Source organism: Mesoplodon mirus, assembly GCF_964341445.2.
Source record: "Mesoplodon mirus genome assembly, chromosome: 12".
Classification (NCBI taxonomy): domain Eukaryota; kingdom Metazoa; phylum Chordata; class Mammalia; order Artiodactyla; family Ziphiidae; genus Mesoplodon; species Mesoplodon mirus.
Window position 1 is genome coordinate 26237614 of NC_138988.1, and position 15530 is coordinate 26253143.

Sequence of the window (15530 nt, forward strand, 5' to 3'; positions counted from 1 at the left end):
TCATCTAGTCCAAGAACTAACATAACTATGGCAATAAACCTTCTTCTTGGCTGCCTTCTGAGGTCAAAAGCTAGTGGAGGCTTGGCAGAGAGGGTCAGGTAGAATCCCAAAGGCTCTGTTATTATAGTTCTGGGCTCTCCTAGCTCAGGCTATAGAGACTGAAGAAACCCATGGGCTGATGGCACAAACAATTAACTGGCTAAAGCCAAATCCAGCAGGCAAGAAGTGCAAGCCTGATGACGTAGGGGTTAAAATCATCCATTACTTATGGCTTGCTCTCCACTGTTGTGTTCCAGCATCAAGCTCCATGCATGGCACATAGTGGGTACTTAATAAGTGAATATGGAATAAACAAAGGAAGGTGAGATTGCTTATCAGAAACCAGAGGAATGTTTCCATTTTCAATCTGGGCAAATTGATAGTTAACCACACAGCAGGCAGGTTGCATTCCCCTTTTGACTTGTACGCTTTTGGGTTTTCTTTCAGATCCAGTCTATTTTGGGCTATCATCATGATATTGCAATTATAGGCCTTACCCATTGTCCCTGTTACTAATGCAGGGTTGCCAAATATCTGGCACAGATGCTGCTGTTCTGCACATGGACCATGACAGACATTGCTAATGGATTGCAGCACCGCCTTTTTGTTGAGTGTGTACGCACCCTGCGGCAGACACGGAGTTGCGGCATCCAGATGCCCTTTCAAGGAAATATTTGCTGTCCAGCTGCAAGGAGTATGGTCAGCAGACGCTCTAGCTGTTAGCATCTTTTTTTTTTTTTTTTTTTTTTTTTTTTTTTTTTTTTTTGCGGTATGCGGGCCTCTCACTGTTGTGGCCTCCCCCGTTGTGGAGCACAGGCTCCGGACGCGCAGGCCCAGCGGCCATGGCTCACGGGCCCAGCCGCTCCGCGGCATATGGGATCCTCCCAGACCGGGGCACGAACCCGTATCCCCTGCATCGGCAGGCGGACTCTCAACCACTGCGCCACCAGGGAGGCCCATAGCTGTTAGCATCTTTGAGGTCAGCTTCAGCTGCAGAGTGTCCCCTGCCTGGAAGGCTTCCCAGGGCAGCCTTCACCTAGTGACTGAGCCAGGTAGGTGGCTGAGGCTGGGGCGTGGGGTGTGGGGAACGGTGGTCATAAAGGCCCAGCCATTCCAGGGCACTGTTGAACAACTCTGATGGAAAATGCCAGTTCCAGAGCCCTGCTCATCTACAACCTGAAGTTGGCTGATGCTTTGCCAGCCTTGCTTTGTGCTTTGTTTTCTCCCTGTACCCAGTACTGCTTCTTTCCCCTTCTCTTCATAGGTGTTGATCCCTAATAAACACCTCATACTCCAGACTCTCAAGGTTTCAGGGTTTGCTTCCGGAGAACCCAACATGGCAGTCCCTGCCACTAGACTGGGGCTGGCATGTGGAATTAAGTCCATTTTCCATGCCTGTCCTTCTTAAGGCCAGTGCTCACTGATAGTGATACAATCAAGATACTCAGGGGCTTCACTGGTGGCTCAGTGGTTGAGAGTCCGCCTGCTGATGCAGGGGACAGGGGTTCGTGCCCCGGTCCGGGAAGATCCCACATGCTGCAGAGCGGCTGGGCCCGTGAGCCATGGCCGCTGAGCCTGTGCATCCAGAGCCTGTGCTCCACAACAAGAGAGGCCACAGCAGTGAGAGGCCCGCGTACCGCCAAAAAAAAAAAAAAAAAAGATACTCAGAACATTCCAATAATTCCTAAAAATAGACAAGCCCAAATCCTTCTTTGGCTGGCAGGCCACAGAGGATACAGCCATTGCTGCTTTGACGCATTTCAGCAAAAACTCATGCTTTCCTTCAAACCATTCAAATAATGTCCTTCGTTGTCTAAGAGAGGGTTTCTCAATTGTGGCACCATTGACATTAGGGGCTGGATAATTCTTCGTTGTTGGGGGCTTTCCTGTGCATTCTAGGATGTTTAGCAGCAGCCCTGGCCTCACCCACTAAATGTCAGCAATACCCACCACCCACCAGTGGTAGTGACAACTCAGTGTCTTCAGACATTGTCAAATGGCTCCCAGGGGGCACAATCTACCTGCTTGAGAACCACTGGTCTCAGAGTTCTGTCTGGGGAGGTAGTCTCCAGGTAAGGGACATGAAACCCTGAGCACGTTTCAAAACACTCCTTCTCTGGGCTTCCCTGGTGGCGCAGTGGTTAAGAGTCCGCCTGCCAATGCAGGGTACATGGATTCGAGCCCTGGTCCGGGAGGATCCCACATGCCGCGGAGCAACTAAGCCTGTGCACCACAGCTACTGAGCCTGCGCTCTAGAGCCTGCAAGCCACAACTACTGAGACCACGTGCCACAACTACTGAGCCCGCGTGTCTAGAGTCTGTGCTCTGCAACAAGAGAAGCCACCACAGTGAGAAGCCTGTGCACCACAATGAAGAGTAGCCCCCACTCGCCGCAACTAGAGAAAGCCCAAGCGCAGCAACGAAGACCCAACACAGCCAAAAATAGATAAATAAAAAACAAAAAACCCCACTCCTTCTCTGTGCGCCTTGATCTCCAACCTGAGCTCTTTTCTCAGCAGAGAGGGGGCAGTGGTTCTTTGAATTAATCATCACCAAATCAGAAGAAAGATGGGAGGCTCCCCTGTTTCGTAGTTAACGAACTTGAATTCCTGACTTGCAAGCTTGCTGATAGCTGTGCCAGATCTCAGAACCACCCTATGACCCCCACATCCTGGTCCTTGAAAAGGCCTCTCACACCCAGGCAGCCTGTAGGTGTGTGCTGGTTTGTTTGCACCCTGAGGGAGGCTACATTCTTAAGGTCCTTTGATGGCACTGAGAGTTGGCTTTCTGTCTCTAGGCCTAATGTGAGCATGAGAGGGGCAAAGTCGTTTACTTAAAAGCTAAAAACTGGGTTTCATGGGAACCTTCAAAAATAATTAGCACCGGGCTTCCCTGGTGGCGCAGTGGTTGAGAGTCCGCCTGCCGATGCAGGGGACACGGGTTCATGCCCCGGTCCGGGAAGATCTCACATGCCACGGAGCAGCTGTGCCCGTGAGCCATGGCCGCTGAGTCTGCGGGTCCGGAGCCTGTGCTCCACAACGGGAGAGGCCACAACAGTGAGAGGCCCGCGTACCGCAAAAAAAAAAAAAAAATAATAATAATAATAATTAGCACCTAAATATTGTTGGAACATTTGGGATCATATATGGATGTATATATGTGTGCATAAACTTATTTACTTTAGATTTTCACTTGTTTCATTCTTACACAAATACATACCCACTGAAGAAAATTCAAAATGGTAGATCACCCAAGAGTAGACAAAATAAAAATCATTCATACCTTTACTACCTAATGATAACTATAGTATTTTGAAAAATAATCTTCTGGCGTTCTTTCTTATAATGTAAATAGATGAAGTGTGAATTTTATAATGAAAATAGGATCATATTGTGATATCATGTAACTCTCTTTGTTCTACTTATAAATGAGCCTGTATTTTCTGCATCTCCACTCTTTTTTTTTGGTGATTACTCTCCCTTCATTTACAATGAAATCTTCTGAGGGAGGGAGATTTGTCTTATGACGACCCTAATTCTGATTTTTGGAGGGGAGAAATAAAGGTTAGGATTATAAAGGTTAGGATAAATAAAGGTGAGGTGAGCTATGCTGACCATGTTCTGTGCCATGTCTCACTCACTCCCACAGGTCCTAACCTCCACAACCAGCCTGGGGATGGAGTGCTAACTCTGATTCACTTTGCAGCTTTGCCTGGAGAAACTGAAGGCTGAATCCTGAAGGAAACCTCCACTGATCATATAATAGCTGTATAGAGGACTTCAAAATACCATCTCCAGCAGTCAGTGCCTCGCATGTTAATGCCGCTTACATAATACTTATCTGTAGGATTTACAAGGGAATAGAAAGAAAAGTTTTCTCACAAAATGTTTCCTGCCTTTCAAGGTCAAGTTTTAGAGAAAAATGCTTTGGGCTGACCTTGGGGAGCATATATGTACCCAGAGGGGAAGATTGGCCTAAGTGATGCCTACAGTTTCCGGGAGGCACTGAGGCTGTATGGCTTCAGTTGGGAGCTAGCAGTGGTTTGCTATTAATTAATCTTTGGGGCCAATCACTTCCTCCCTCTGGGCTTGCATTTCTTCTTCTGTACAAGTATTCCTTTTTTTTTGTTTGTTTAAACACCAAATACTTATTTGGCTTTTACTGTGAGCCACACAGTCTGGTGCTGTGGATAGAGCAGTAAAGCTGTTGTGTTCTGTGCCCTCAGGGAGTTTACTGCTTCAAGGTGAGCTGTCCAGGGGCTTCCCTGGTGGCACAGTGCTTAAGAATCCACCTGCCAATGCAGGGGACAGGGGTTCGAGCGCTCATCTGGGAAGATCTCACATGCCACGGAGCAACTAAGCCCGTGCACCATAACTAATGAGCCTGTGCTCTAGAGCCTTCGAGCCACAGCTACTGAAGCCTGCACGCCTAGAGCCCGTGCTCCGCAACAAGAGAAGACACCATAATAAGAAGCCCATGCACCGCAACGAAGAGTAGCCCCCGCTCGCCGCAACTAGAGAAAGCCCGTGCACTGCAACGAAGACCCAATGAAGCCAAAAAAAAAAAAAAAAAAGCTGAGGTGTCCACTGTGATAGCCACGAGACACATGTGGCTCTTGAACACTTGATATATGGTTGGTCCAAACTGGGTTGTGCTCTAGGTATAAAATACACATGTTGGGCTTCCCTGGTGGTGCAGTGGTTGAGAGTCCACCTGCCGATGCAGGGGACACGGGTTCGTGCCCCGGTCCGGGAAGATCCCACATGCCGTGGAGCGGCTGGGCCCGTGAGCCATGGCCGCTGAGCCTGCGCGTCCGGAGCCTGTGCTCCGCAACGGGAGAGGCCACAACAGTGAGAGGCCCGCGTACCACAAAACAAACAAACAAACAAATAATAGTTAACACACCTGGAACACTTAGCTAGTCCAGACTTGTGGGAAGAACTGTACACACCTCTTCTTAACGTTAACAAATCCATAAAGTAGGAAGCATTACTATTATCCCCATTTACAGGTGAAGCAATTGAGCTCAGAGAGGTGAAGTTGCTTGCCCAAGGTCACACAGCTGGTAAGAGGCAGAGCTGGAACTTTGATCCAATATCTGCATGATCGTGTGACAGGTGTCTGAGAGCTTGAAAGTGAGAGACATGTGAGCCCCAGGGGCCCTGGGGGCCCAAGGGCTTATTTCTTCACTAAGAGAATAGCCAGGATCTTATACACATTAGCCCATTGGATTCTTAAAACCTCACTATGATACAGTGGTCTTTTTTTTTTTTTTTTAATACAGGGTTGGTTTATGACAGAATTTAGGCAGAAGCTCCAGATGAAGATTATTTTCTCAATATAAAAAGAATTTTTAACTTTTTTGAAGGCCTACCTGTAGTTAAGTTCTGTGTTGTACACTTCAGAGGGTATAAACATCAAGTCTAACCTGATTTTGCCTCCCCATTTCTGTTCCCTAGATATTCTAGAATGGAGTTCTTCCTTCTTGATAACACATTGCCAGCTCCTAAGGCCAAGTGTCTCATGAAAATTCAGGTGTTCCATCTTTATTTCTCATCATATACCTGAATTTTAAGGTTTTAACAGAAGGGACTAGGAAGACAGGTACAAACTCTGGGGCTAGGACTGGACTCGACTTTGTCCTAATAAAAATATAAATTGAGAGAGTAGTGAAGTAGTAATTTCCCTGTCTGTCTCTGTCTCTCCACACATACATATACATGTTCTGATCTAACTCTTCTCCTATGTTAGTAATTCCTTCAACTTATTAAATATTTATTATGTTTCTTTTTTGGATGTTACTTGTAATTGCCTGGATATGTCCCCCTCCATGTAGACTCTTCAGAAACTTTCATCTTTACATTTACCAAGATCAATTGCCCCAATGTTTGGGAATTTGAAATGAAACATGAGTCTATTGCTCACACTGATAAAAAGACTCACCTTTAAGAAAGGTGGAATTTAATTGCATTTGGCTGAGGCTGTGTGTTGGAGAATTGTTGGAAATATTTTGGAAATTAGTTTTTACTGATTTTCTGGGGGAAGGAATATGTATTCTCTAGGGCCATGTGTCACAGACAAGAAGTGATACTTCTGAAATGAAAACAAGCAGAGCCATTCATCCTGGGCCAATCACAAGCAATCATGAAGCTTCCAGCATTCAGTTAGATTTGTCACAAGTTTGTTATCCCCTGAAAGCCCTCCATATTTGCTGGGTTTGTTGAGTGCTGAGGGGTTCCTGAACTTCAGGCTTAGAGGCTGGTTGGCGACTTGCTGTCACATAGTGGAAGTCAACCAAACCGCTGGCAAAGCCCTGGAGGAGTGCAGGCATCATCCCCCCTTGTGATGAAGCAGAAGCGCCCTAGACCCTGCCTGCCTGGGTTCAGACTCCAGCTCTACTGCCTGACTGTGTGGGTAGTTTAGCTCCTCTGATCCTGGGTTGTCTAATAATGGAACTGTGCAGGACCCCGCAGGGCACTTCCAAGTACAAGGGCCTTTCTGTGGCCCCCATTTCTTGCTTGTAGGAAAATGGTTTCAGCCTCCTAGACCCTCCCTGAGTTCCAAAGGCAAGATTCAAACACTTTATAATTAGAGGAGTGAGAGAATGCAGAAAGAAACAAAAGTGCACTGACAGGGCACTTAGCAATCAGGAAACATTAATTAAGCGAGTGACAAGATGATTTGGACAGAGGGATGAATCTGACGGCACTAAAAGCCAAGTAACAACAACAAAAATAACGATTGAGTACTCTTTGTGAGGCGTGGTAAAGGCATTTCTTCATTCACTGACTCATTCATTCCTTAGAATAACGCTGGGAAGAGGGTACAATTATTATCCACATTTTAAACCGAGACCTGAGACCTACAGAATTTAAGCCACTCACCCAAGGCCACTGACATATTAAATGTGGGAGCTATCTTTTCAACTCAGGTTGTCTAATTTCAGGGCTGGACTCCATTTTCAAGGCAACTGACAAGCAATCATTGAGTCTCAGGTTAAACAGGCCACACTTATTTCCAGGGTTTCCTGTCCTCTCCCCCCCCTGTTTTGGTCACCCTCTTCTTTTTTCAGGTCAATTCCAGTGTAAAATACCTAGTTTTGTACCCTTTCCCTTCATTGTCACACCTGTGTTTAGCTGCAGAGAAATGACAGTAAAAATATTCGTGATGGTTTTGCAGTGGCAGCCTCTGCTTTATATATTTGCATAAAAACAAAGCCTTTGCTGGAGATTATGCCTCGGGCACACAGGCAGTGCGCATGCTCCCAGTCACACGCGGAGTCAGGGTGCACACCCCCTTCTCAGGTGGCCTGGGTGGACCAGGGACTGTACTGGGTGTTTCACATACTATATGTCTTATTTATTGTTGCAACAACAATAAAAAGCCAATGACAGTAATTCTAAAATTAACCAATGTTTTCAACAAATATTTTCCTGAGTACATCCTCTGTGCCGGGCACTGTTTATCTCAGGGGATGTGCAGACCTGGAAGACCCATAGCCAATGACTGACCAGCGCAGGGTTAGAGAAGCTCAGCTCCCTTGCTTTCGGCAGGACAGACTCTGAGGTGTAACCTGCCCTCTAGAGCTCCCCCAACAGATCAGGCTGAGGCTGTACTTTTGCTCGATACTTCAGCCTAGTTATAACCTTTTCTCGTTCTTGCTTTCCCTGTTCCCTCCTCCAATGCTCCTGGGAGCACTTCCTTCGTACATCACTTGCAAATGAACCTTTGTCTCAGGGTTTGCTTCTGGGGAATTTGACCTATGACAATCCGTGATCTCTGGCATCATCTCACTGTTGAGTTATGCTGTCATAAATGACAAAAAATTCTTGAGGCAGGGAAATTCGAAGGGCCAGACACTCTGCTTGAGGCTGGGAGAGGAGAAAATTCAGGGTGGACCTTAACGTTACATCTTCCAAGCAAACTGTTGGGTGATCGGCTGCTTATTTCGAACGTGAGTCAGGAGGAGGGCGTGACATCTTGGGTTTGACGTAGGGCCCTAAGGTCATCAGAGATGGAGGGGTGACTTCTCAATGGCAGTGAGGGACTGAGCTAGGAGCCTCAAGGGCTTCTGGGGCTCCACACCGAGCCCAGATTTAGCCCATGATCAGGAACAAACCCATGAGGCCACAGCCCTTTCAGTTGGCGAGACCAGCCCTTCTCAGAAGAGGCCAGTTTCCCTCTGGGGAGGAGTAGCTTCAAAATAATGACAATAGTATTCTGGGCCCTGCAATGCTTCTTATGCATATCCCAGCTGCCTAAAGGGCTTGTATTCTACCCAAAATAGCTTTTTACTTTTTATTTATTTATTTGAAAAAATTTTAAACATCTTTATTGGAGTATAATTGCTTTACAATGGTGTGTTAGTTTCTACTGTATAACAAAGTGAATCGGCTATACGTATACATATATCCCCATGCCCCCTCCGTCTTGCGTCTCTTTCCCACCCTCCCTATCCCACCCCTCTAGGTGGACACAAAGGACCGAGAGCTGATCTCCCTGTACTATGCGCGGCTACTTCCCACTAGCTATCTGTTTTACATTTGGTAGTGTATATATGTCCATGCCACTCTCTCACTCAGTCTCAGCTTTTTAATTTTGAGTTGGTAAAGCAGATCACAGGCAGGAAAAGAGACAGAGAGAGGGAGAGAAACCCAAAACCTTTCTTCTAACACAGCAACTTTAACTACAGCTGAGATATCTTGGAGTTGACAGTATCACTGATAACTGGCTGCCTGGAAGTTATCCCCACCTTTAGTTCCTTATCCATCTTGTTCCAAGGCTTGTCTGTTCCATAAATAGTCTTGTTTTACCGGGATTTAGTCCCTGACTGCAGCAGGGCAGAATAATGGTCTCCAAAGGCACCCACATCCTAATCCTCAGAGCCTGGAATATGTTACTTAAAGGCAAAAGGGTCTTTGCAGATGTGATTTAAGGATCTTGAGATGGGGAGATTTTCCTGGATTATTTGAGTGGGCCCAATGTAATCACAAATGTCCTTATAAGTCAAAGAGGGGGGCAAGAAGGTCAGAGTCAAAGAACAAACTATGATGACCATAAAAACAAACAAAAAAGAGAGATTAGAGTCAGTCCCCTGCTGGGAAGCAGCCATGAGCTAAGGGATCAGGCAGGTTCTAGAAGCCGGAAAAGGCAAGGGACAGACACATTTTCCCCTAGAGCTTCCAGAAGTAATGTAGCTCCGCCCACACCCTGATTTTAACCGTCAGGCCCATTTTGGACCTCTGACCTCAAGAACTAATAGTTATAATAAATTTATGTTGCTTTAAGCCACCACGATTGTGGTACTTTGCTACAGCAGCAATAGAGAACTCATAAATTGGTGTCCTGCTCTTCCTTTTCAGAGCAGGCTTACCCACTTAAAGCCTCCTGACTTCAATTTCTACCTGTATACCAAGGACTCCTTAAACTTCACCGCCCACTTATGGATGAGGCATAGCCCCACCTGGGCTCTATGTACCTCCAACGCCATGGGCACTCTTCATTACATGACTGGTTGGCCAGATTATTGATTTGACGAAATCACATTTCTAGCGACGTGTGTCACATGAGATGATTTCAGTGGCTTTTGAGGATTTGGGCGGTTTCTTTTGGGGAAGGACAACTTAATGGCTTGTTTTTAAATGTCACGTGAATTGCATGTTATGAATGTCATGGAGCTTAAGGAACGCAGGTGTGTGCTTCTTGGCTTGTTTCCAGTGAACTGTTAGGCTTCTATATAATAGGCTGCTCCCACTAGAAACCTGGGTATTTCCCTCAGCTCCTTACTTTCAGCCACCCTCCATGTTCACCAGAGTCCAAGAATATCAAGTTGTAACAATGTCACCTTGTGCATATCCCTTGCATCTATCTTTTCTCTCTTCTCCATCATTTTACCCTCCCCAGGTGAGGCCCTCGTGATCGCTCACCTGAATCAGTGCAGCGTCTTCTATCTGACCTTCCAGTCCTGCTCTCCGCCAGTCCATCTTCCCTTGCTGCCTGCGGGCAATGCAGACCTGATTTTGTTACTCTCCTACAACTCGACAGTCCGTCCCCCGCATTGTACCCGGACAGGTTCTGAATCCCCTAACACAGGGGTCCCCACACCCTGGGCCTCGGACCGGCTGCACAGCCGGAGGCGAGCGGCGGGTGAGTGAGCGAAGCTTCATCTGCCGCTCCCCATCGCCCCCCATCACTCGTATTACCGCCTGAACCGTTCCGCCCCCGACCCCGGGCTGTGGAAACATCATCTTCCACGAAACCAGTCCCTGGTGCCAAAAAGGTTGGGGGCCTCTGCCCTAACAGGTCCTTGATGACCTGACCCTGATCCCTTTCCCCCTCTCATGTACCCTTTAGCTTGGGAACACATCTCCCACTCCACACCCTTCCTTCCTTCCCGCTCAGGTACTGTATGCGACTCCATTTCTTGTACTTGTAGCTTCTTCTGCCTCCTTGCCTGTGCTCCCGCTGTTTCCTCTGACTTTCTTTGCCAACCTACTCCTATTTTCCTTCCAGACAATGAGTCTGGCTCCTCCAATAAGCAGATGCTAAGATAGAATTAAAACACTGCAGAATTCTTTTTTTAAGGAGAAATACCTGAATGAAAAGAGTCTGGGAGGGAGCTGGAAGAGGCTGGGAAAGCCGTCTGTACTGGAAAGCAAGGAGACAAGGAGAGAAGGCTGAGTGGAAGCATCTGGACAGTCATTGAGGAATCCTTGAGCCAAAGTCAGCCCTTGGAGCGTGGCCTTGGTCTAAGTGCTGGGATGGAGTTCAGAGTAGCAGCAGCTGCAGCCCTCAGTCAGCTACCCTCCCTGTGGCGGAGGTCTGTCTGCAAGGGTCGTTTGCATGACCACCACGAAGATCAAGCTTGTGTCACCTTCCCACGCCATTTCTTTCTGTTGTTCTCTTCGCCTTAGGCGATCGCCTTTGCTAGAATGCCATTTCCATTGTATTATAATCCCTGGCTTACTTGTCTTCTCTGTTAGATAGTAAGATCTTTGCAAACTAGGGCCTTATCTCTGTTATCTTTCAGTTCCTAGCTGTACCACAGGATATGTGGCACATGTAGGGCCTTATGAAAAAATGCTGCACTCAGAGAGAGGTCCTCCTGAACCAGGTTCGTTTTGCCTGATGCTCAGCAAGCCAAAATACTGAGACGCAGAGGCTTGTAGCAGAGAGGTTTTTTGCACGGCGACCAACTGTGGAGACCACAGAACAAACCTCAACCCCTCCCACCTCACACGAAGGCAGGGGTGGGGTGGGGGGAGGGTTAGTATTTACAGGATGAGGAACAAAGCAGCAGGGTGGGCTGAGGCGTGGGGAACATGCGGGGCGTGGGGAGAGGTGATTGGAAACAGGTGCAGGAATCTTCCTTCTGCGCAGGCGTAACTAGGCTACAGGGCTCCGCACGGGCAATGGATGGGGCTTAGCACGATCTGAGGGTGGAGTTTTTAGCCCTCTGACGTCAAAAGGTCACGGAGTGGACACAGGCGCATGCCCAGTTGGAGGGTCAGTGCTCCTATTCAGTCTTAACCAGCTCAGCTAGAACTAGACACAGCTGACTCCAAGTTTCTGGAAAACAACTCAGGCAAACATCTTGTTTAGGCTCCGTGCAGGTTGGAGGACATGCAAGTCTTAAAACGACCTTGATTAGTGAAGGCAAGTGAAATGGATCAGAGTAATCATTACCCACAGTTTCAGAGGCAGAAGGTGTGCAGACATCATTACCATTTCACAGATAAGGAAACAGAGGCTTGGTGGGATGTGTGACTAGGCCAGGGTTAGTCTGAGGTGCACTGGGGATTTGAACACAGGTTGCCTGACTTTACCTCGAGTGAAGAACCTAAGGGTGAACTGGAGGCATCACCAGCTTTTCTTCACCAGATCATTCTGCTCTGGGGTCTAGGAAAAGGCCTCCTGATTAAAAATATTCAGCAAGGAAATGTATTGGCTCAAAAATGAAATAGACTAAGGGTTTATCTAGATATTCTGAACTCCTAATGAAATAAAAGAATAAACCAAATTGCCAGTCTCTTTTCTTTGCTTCTTCCTGTGTATCAGAATCCTGTTCCTTTTTTTATTGGAGTATAGTTGATTTACAATGTTCTGTTAGTTTTAGGTGTACAGCAAAGTGAATCAGTTACACATATACATGTATCCACTCTTTTTTAGATCAGAATCCTGTTCTTCATTCAAAGTTGGAGTGGATGCTCTTGGTACCTGCCCCCCTCTGCACTCATCTCTACACACAGAAAGATCCTGACTAGGAGTGTCTGCAGTCTCTGCCTGACGGTTTTTTCCTGGCTGTAGGAGCACGCTTGGCCCTGAGCAAGCCAACAGCACCGTCAAGCGAATGCTTTCAGGAGCGGTTCTCAATCAGTGCTGGACAGTGAGCCTGTGGGTAAACACTCCAGCTTCCTCACCGCACAGCTGGGATGACCAAGGCACATGTGACAGTGTCCTATGGTTCCCCAGCAGCTCTGAGCTCCACTGTCCACAGTGAGATCTGCTTCATAACATACCCCTCACTGGCTGTCTCCTGTTCCCTGTCTCACTTCCCTGACTCCCGCACCCACATTCGTGGGACTACTTCCCACCTCAACTACTTGCGCTCAAATCTCTGTCGCAGGGACACAAATCAAGATGAAACTCTAGCTCAAGTCTCACCATGTTTCATCAACATTTTATCTAAATTCCCTTTTTTTTTTTTTTTGTGGTACGCGGGCCTCTCACTGTTGCGGCCTCTCCCGTTGCGGAGCACAGGCTCTGGACGCGCAGGCTCAGCGGCCATGGCTCACAGGCCCAGCCGTTCTGCGGCATGTGGGATCTTCCCGGACCGGGGCACGAACCCGTGTCCCCTGCATCGGCAGGCGGACTCTCAACCACTGCGCCACCAGGGAAGCCCTAAATTCCCTTTTGAATCTGAAGGGGAGGTGTGTTGCCAGAGCTGCTCCAGGTCTTGGCTCAAAACCCACCAAACCCCACCTTTAGCAGGCATTAACATAAATCTTTAAGTTAAAGGGTCCAGAGATAAGAAAGGAAGCTACAAACAAAAAACCCAGATGGAACCAGCTGGGACCAAGATGGCAACGACAGTCTCATTATGCTGATTTTACTGTATTAGCATGTTAAATGACACACCTACCGGTGGCCCTGACCAGACATTAAGGACCAAAAGAGGCTAAAAAGGGGGTGGCACCCCACGCCCTAGAAAAAAGCCCTGGCCCTTCTCCAGTAGACTAATGCATATGCCTCTCCATCATTAGCCTCACTCCTCCTCCCTTTGTTTTTACTCTTTAAAATTAATCCCTCTCCCCACGTGGTGAGAAGGTGATCTGTGAACTTAGTTCCCACTTCTCCATTCTTCGGCCACTGAATAAAGCTTGTGCTGTGTCGATCTCAGCTCCAGTTTCATTATTTGCCTCCTTGAACCCAAAGGGAAAAAAGAACCCTCCCCTGCTGAGGCAGAGAGCCTCGGCCAGGCTGGGCCCGAATGGGGTCCATTCTTATTTCCATTTACACATAAAGAAAATGAACCACTGACACATTAAGTAACTTGCCCGAGATTCCCCCATGCTACAAAAGGGTGGGGCTGGAATTCAATTCCGGTGCTGGCTGCAGACTCTGTTCTAAACCACTGAGATATTATCTGGCCGTTGACACTCATCAGACCTGGCCTAAATCATGATGTGACTTTGGACATATTACCCTAAGTTGCCTGGCTTATATAAATTTATTTATTTATTTATTTATTCTTTTGGCTGTGTTGGGTCTTCATTTCTGTGCGAGGGCTTTCTCTAGTTGCGTCGAGCGGGGACCACTCTTCATCACGGTGCGCGGGCCTCTCACTGCCGCAGCCTCTCTTGCTGCGGAGCACAGGCTCCAGACACGCAGGCTCAGTAGCTGTGGCTCACGGGCCCAGTTGCTATGCAGCATGTGGGATCTTCCCAGACCAGGGCTTGAACCCATGTCCCCTGCATTGGCAGGCAGATTCTCAACCACTGCGCCACCAGGGAAGCCCTCCTGGCTTATAAAATGGAGTTTATGCTATCAACTTCATAGGGTTTCTTTCAAGCCAATGTTTAGAAAATTTTTTAGCATCACACTTGATATGTAGTAGCAATGCAGTCAATAGACTGTATTTTTATTGTTGCAAAATAAACACAATAAATACTTCTCATGAATATTGTAAGTTCCATGGCACTCTGACCTTTTTGTATATGTTACCAGAACCTTGCATCCAACTAGGTTATCTAGAGGTTGGATGATTGCACTTTATGGATGGATTGTCACTGATCACCCCACTTACAGTGAAGGGACTCCTGCAGCTGTATTTAATTTTCGGAATGAAAAGAAGCACCTAACTCACTTGGAAACTTGCTTATAGTCCATCCTTTTTCTCACTTTTCCTGAGCCAGCACAGTGTGGCCAATTTAGAGGGTCTCCTGAATTGGGATTCATATATAAAAACATTGTTCTGAGAAACCTTGGTGATGCCTCTCAGTGTTCTCCATAAAAATTCCTCTTTGCAGTAGACAGTTTCAATGTCCTAGACAATGGGAATTTGTTAACTTTTGGAGGGGGTTGTCCCTAAATCTAGTTGCCATATTTGTTGATGTAAAGTTGTTCATAATACTTCCTAATTCTGGGTTAGGCTGGGTGGGTCTAAGCTGCAAGTCTGCTGGTCAGTCAGGTAATTCTTCATTATGTGTCTGTCATCATAGTAGGACCAGTGGGCCGGCTGGGGCACTTTCCTCTCCTGGGTAATGCAGACACACGAGAAAGTAAGCAGAAGTCTGCTATGCCTCTTCACGTCTGGGGTTGGAATTGGCACATTGCCTCTTCCACCTTCATGCCATTGGGCAAAGCAAGTCACATGGCCAAAGTCAAGGTGTAGGGAAATATACTCAGCTCGCAGCGAGGCCACAGAAAAACTGTACATGCAGGGAAACTTGCATTCTTTTTGCTTCATTTATTACGAAGTTCTGGTATAAACATATTTATAATTATTATGTCTTCCTGATGAATTGAATAAATCAAATTCCTTTGATCTTTATCTTTGGTAATATTCTTTATCTTGAAGTCTTTTTCATCTTTTATTAATATGGCTACTCTAGCCTTTTTATGCTATTGTTAGCATTGTATATATTTTTCCATCTATTTTAACCTATTTGTGTCTTTATATTTAAAGTGCATCTCTTGTAGGCAGCATATAGTTGGATCTTAGGACCAATGAGAGAAAGCCAAATATGCTCCCCTAACAAATCACACAGGACGCCCCGCTCCTAGACAGCCCTTCTCCAGCTTCCCCGTGCCAACAGCCTTCTATCTGGTCATGCCTGAAGCCTCTCCTTTTTTCTACTACAAAGCTTTTTCATTCCTCTGCCTGCCTTTCAGTCTCTGCCACATGCAAGTGATGGTGGCCAACTCCCTTGTGTAGCAAGCTCTGAATACATAGTCTTTGCCTGCTCTCAGTTGGGTGGTTTTTGGTGATT